Below are 5,000 nucleotides of genomic sequence, written 5' to 3'. Positions count from 1 at the left end.
AAACTCTCATCCCTCCACACAAACAACCCCTGAATATTGACCATAGAAGTGTATTGCATTGTCTGTCTTTACAGTTCACAGTACTGAAGGTCATGACAATACATTCTCTACATTTCCATCATGAAAGGGGGAGTGAGTCAGTCCAACTATGCCAGCTGTGGTAAAGGCCATACCACTCTCCCCCCAGATGAAACCAACTCACATAAAACACTGATGGAAATATCAACAAACCATCTGGACCAAAGAGAATTCTGTGGTTGTTGAAACACTGTGAAGTGTAGCTTTCTTCCAGAAATATGAAGCAAGACTTTTGACTTTTGCAATTTCTGGTTTTGAAACTTTAGAAGAGACAAAAGCCCTGTGTTAGTTCAACTTACACAATCAAATAACAACGTTTACTGTTTCCAATGACTTCTGTCCATTTAACAGACAGGTTATTTAACATAAATGCAGGGGGCATTTTCATCGGCAAACAAAAGCACTGTTTGAATGCGCCATTTTCTCGCGCACAATACATTCCAATGGAATTTGACCTTTGCACACTCTTTGCGATGGTGAGGAGTGGTCCTGCCTCAGCCATTAAAAGGTGTAATGGTATAAAAAGCCTCTGGTTGCTGGTGGACTGTCTTCATTCTCCCTGCAGCAGAAGATCTGAATATGAAAGGCAGGCTAAGCGCTCTGTAAGGGACAGTTTAAAGGAATGTAAAATGCTGGTGGCTGTGTGGGCTTTAAAGACGGCGCTGGTGTGTCTGTGGTGTCTGTGTGTGTGTGTGTGCCTGAGCTAGATTGCTCTCTCATCTGTGTGTTGTATGCCTCACTCACACACCATCACACACACTCCCATCTCTTGGAGCTCTCCAGTCATCACAGGGGCCAATCAGAGGACAAATTCAGCTCCTATTTATTCAGCGCAGCTCTCTGATGTGCTTCTGATCCTCTCAATTAGCTTCCATATAGGACTGGTGACTGGGTACTGGGGGATGGAGACCGAAAACTGGAGACTGAGGGCTGGGGGATGGAGACTGAAGACTGGAGACTGGGGGCTGGGGGATGGAGACTGGGTACTGGGGGATGGAGACTGAAGACTGGAGACTGGGGGCTGAGGGGTGGAGACTGGGGACCGGGGGCTGGAGACTGAAGACTGGAGACTGGAGACTGGGGGCTGGGGGATGGAGACTGGGGGCTGGGGGATGGGGGATGGAGACTGGGGACTGGGGGATAGAGACTGAACACTGGTGACTGGGGGCTGGGGGATGGAGACTGGGGACTGGTGGCTGGAGACTGGAGACTGGGGACTGGTGGCTGGAGACTGGAGACTGGAGGCTGGGGGCTGGGGGATGGAGACTGGGGACTGGGGGCTGGAGACTGGAGACTGGGGACTGGGGGATGGAGACTGGAGACTGGAGACTGGGGGCTAGAGACTGGAGACTGGGGGTTAGAGACTGGAGACTGGGGGCTGGCGACTGGAGACTGGAGACTGGGGGCTAGAGACTGGAGACTGGGGGGGGCTAGAGACTGGAGACTGGGGCTGGAGTCTGGAGCTGGGGGCTGGCGACTGGAGACTGGAGACTGGAGACTGGGTGCTAGAGACTGGAGACTGGGGCTGGAGTCTGGAGCTGGGGGATGGTGACTGGGGGCTGGGGACTGTGACTGTGTGCTGGAGACCGGAAACTGGGGCTTGAGCTGGCAAGTGGGGCTGGGTAATGGAGACTGTGGCTGGGAGCTGGAGACTGGGGCTGGGGGCTGAAGACTGGGGCATGTAGATTGGGGCTGGGGCATGGAGACTGGTGCTGGGGAAATGGAGACTAGGGCTGGAGAAATGGAGACTGGGGCTGGGGGCTGGAGACTGGGGCTGGGGCATGGAGACTGGGGCTGGGGGATGGAGACTGGGGCTGGGGCATGGAGACTGGGGCTGGGGGCTGGAGACTGGGGCTGGGGGGAATACGAGGGGAATATGTTATGTTATTGCTACCATTAGCAAGTGCAGTGAGGAATAGTAAGGTGAAGGTTTACATACTGTTTAAGTACATCTTTATGTTTGGCCACATCAGGATGAGTAGACCTTACACCTTACGCTATGGTCCACATCTGTAGCACATTTATAGCAGAGCCCCCTCAACCCTCTCTCTCCTCTCCCAGTAGCCGGAGGGGGTTTAGGGGATGGAGGAGGGTTAGGGGATGGATGGGGGTTAGGGGTTGGAGGGGGTTAGGGGATGGAGGGGGTTAGGGGATGGATGGGGGTTAGGGGTTGGAGGGGGGTTAGGGGATGGAGTGGGTTAGGGGATGGAGTGGGTTAGGGGATGGATGGGGTTAGGGGATGGAGGGGGTTAGGGGCTGGAGGGGGTAGGGGATGGAGGGAGGTTAGGGGATTGAGGGGGTTAGGGGTTGGAGGGGGTTAGGGGGTGGAGGGGGTTAGAGGATGGAGGGGTTAGGGGGTGGTCGGGGGTTAGGGGTTGGAGGGGTGTTAGGGAATGGAGGGGTGTTAGGGGATGGAGGGGGTTAGGGGTTGGAGTGGGGTTAGGGGATGGAGGGGGTTAGGGGAAGGAGGGGGGTACGGGTTGAGGGGGTTGGGGACTGGAGTGGGTTAAGGGATGGAGGGGGTTAGGGGCTGGAGAGGGGTTAGGGGCTGGAGTGGGTTAGGGGATGGAGGGTGTTAGGGGCTGGAGGGAGGTTAGAGGATGGAGGGGGTTAGGGGCTGGAGTGGGGTTAGGGGATGGAGGGTGGTTTGGGGATAGAGGGTAGTTAGGGGATGGATGGGGTTAGGGGCTGAAAGGGGGTAAGGTGATGGAGGGGGTTAGGGGCTGATGGGGGTTAAGGATTTGGAGGGGGGTAAGGGTTTGGATAGGGGTTAGGGGCTGAAGGGGGGGTAATAGGGGATGGAGGGCTGGAGGGCTGGAGGGCAGGGCAAGCCTTGTAACTGTAGTGCTGGTAAAAAGCAGCCTGTACGAGGCCGAAGTTGATTTCCTCTACCTGCCATTCAGTGTGCAGGCTAATGAGCTGATCCAATCTTCAACACACTCCACTCTGCTCTCCTCTCCCCCGCCGGCCAGTGATTCAGCTATAATAATCACTGCTTATTTATTAGACTTTTAAATTGCAGAACCATGTTGGCATAATGTTAATACACAGGTTTCCAGTCCCACACATGCTTGCCGTTAAACGCTTGGCTCTGTATTTTTGTTGTATTTATTCTTTTAATTTGTAGAATAATTGCAGTTTAATTCAACCTTGGCTAGTGGAATAGGAACCTTTGCTACAGCAGTTCCCCAGCGCCAACGGGTTCAGAGCCAGTCATGGTCATGGGGTAATGGCTGAAGCCAGCGGGAGAGAGACGGGACGGGGGTCAAAAATAGCACTGATTAGGCCTCCAGGGGCAGATTTGCCTGAGTTGTCCAGCTGCCCTGCCCTGCCCTCCCTGCCTTGATGACCCACCCTCAATCCTCAGCCCATGGTTTATTTTAGAGGACACAGTCAGAGGTAGAGGTAGAGGCAGACCCTCCTGTCTCCTCACCCCGTAGCGCTGGAGTAAAGCCAGGGGTGGAAAAAGTACCCCAATTGTCATACTTGAGTAACAGTAAAGATACCTTAATAGAAAATGTCTCAAGTAAAAGTGAAAGTCACCCAGTAAAATCCTACTTGAGAAAAAGCCTAAAAGTATTTGGTTTTAAATATAGTTAAGTATCAAAAGTAAATGTAATTGCAAAAACAGACTTAAGTATCAAAAGTAAATGTAATTGCAAAAACAGACTTAAGTATCAAAAGTAAATGTAATTGCAAAAACAGACGTAAGTATCAAAAGTAAAAGTAAAAAGTATAAATCATTTCAAATTCCTTAAGGAAACCAGACCATTTTTATATTATTTTGATTATGGATAGCCAGGGGCACACTCCAACCCTCAGACATCATTTTCAAATGAAGGATGTGTTTAGTGAGTCTGCCAGATCAGAGGCAGTAGAGATGACCAGGGATGTTTCTCTTGATAAATGTGTGAATTAGATAATTTTTCTGTCCTGCTAAGCATTTAAAATGTAACAAGTACTTTTGGGTGTCAGGGAAAATGTACAGAGTAAAAAGTACATAATGTTCTTTAGGACTGTAGTGAAGTATAAAGTTGTTCAAAATATGAATAGTAATGTAAAGTACAGATACCAAAAAAAAACGAATTAAGTAGCACTTTCAAGTATTTTTTATGTACTTTACGTCACTGAGTAGAGCCTACATAGAACTACTGCTCCAGTGTCCCGTCTAGTCCTCAGTATGCTCTGCTGGTCTCAGAGTGCTGTTCGGCCCTTGGTCCGATGTAAGAAGTGCCGGGGCCCCACAGTGTGTTTCCAATTACCGCCCTCCCATACCGGAGAGGCCAGGGGTGAGGCTATGTTAGCTCCCTGCTCTCAGGGCCTCGAGGGCCCTCCAATATCACCCAGCCAGCCAGCCCCCCCCCCTCTCCTACCTCCCCCTGTACCCCCGATACTGATCAGCCCTGCAGAGCTGTGATAACCGTCGGCCAGGCATAATGAACACACACTGATCCTTGTCATGCTGTTCCCCTAGCCCTTCTCAAGCTCCATGTTTATTTACCTTCTGTAACACGCAGCCTCTCCAGGTGTGCGGGGAGCTATGGCTCCTGTCCAACAATACCACTCTCACTTTGGATGTGTGTGCGTGCTCTTTAACACCACCCAGACTCACAGCACTCACAACACAGACTCACAACACTTTTCAACAACTCACGAGGTCCTTCGCTGCTGCAGTGCAGATGACACAGTCCACTCATAAACGCCCTTCATTCACCACAAGTCATCAAATCAATAAACGTGTTGTTTGCGTGTCTGACGGCATTGTGGACAGTTTGTCCTGCTCTCCTTTCCCTCCAGCCGTCCCTCTTCTCTCCTTCAGTGTGAAGGGTATTTACCCTGGCAGACAATAGAAAGGGATCGGCGGAGGCTCATTGATGTGAAGTGTTTGTTTGTCGTGTTGAAGAGCACCACTCACACACCCA

At 51.2% G+C, this 5,000-nt stretch overlaps 1 protein-coding gene across 8 annotated transcripts in view; it reads left to right on the top strand.

The window, feature by feature from the left end:
- LOC123998783 (transcription factor COE1-A) overlaps positions 1-5,000 on the top strand; it is a 147,294-nt gene that overhangs the window by 101,718 nt on the left and 40,576 nt on the right. The gene's annotated exons all lie outside the window — the stretch shown is intronic.

Source organism: Oncorhynchus gorbuscha, linkage group LG16, assembly GCF_021184085.1.
Source record: "Oncorhynchus gorbuscha isolate QuinsamMale2020 ecotype Even-year linkage group LG16, OgorEven_v1.0, whole genome shotgun sequence".
Lineage (NCBI taxonomy): Eukaryota > Metazoa > Chordata > Actinopteri > Salmoniformes > Salmonidae > Oncorhynchus > Oncorhynchus gorbuscha.
Note: the sequence above shows the minus strand (reverse complement) of the source record. Positions and strands in the feature narration are given on the sequence as shown.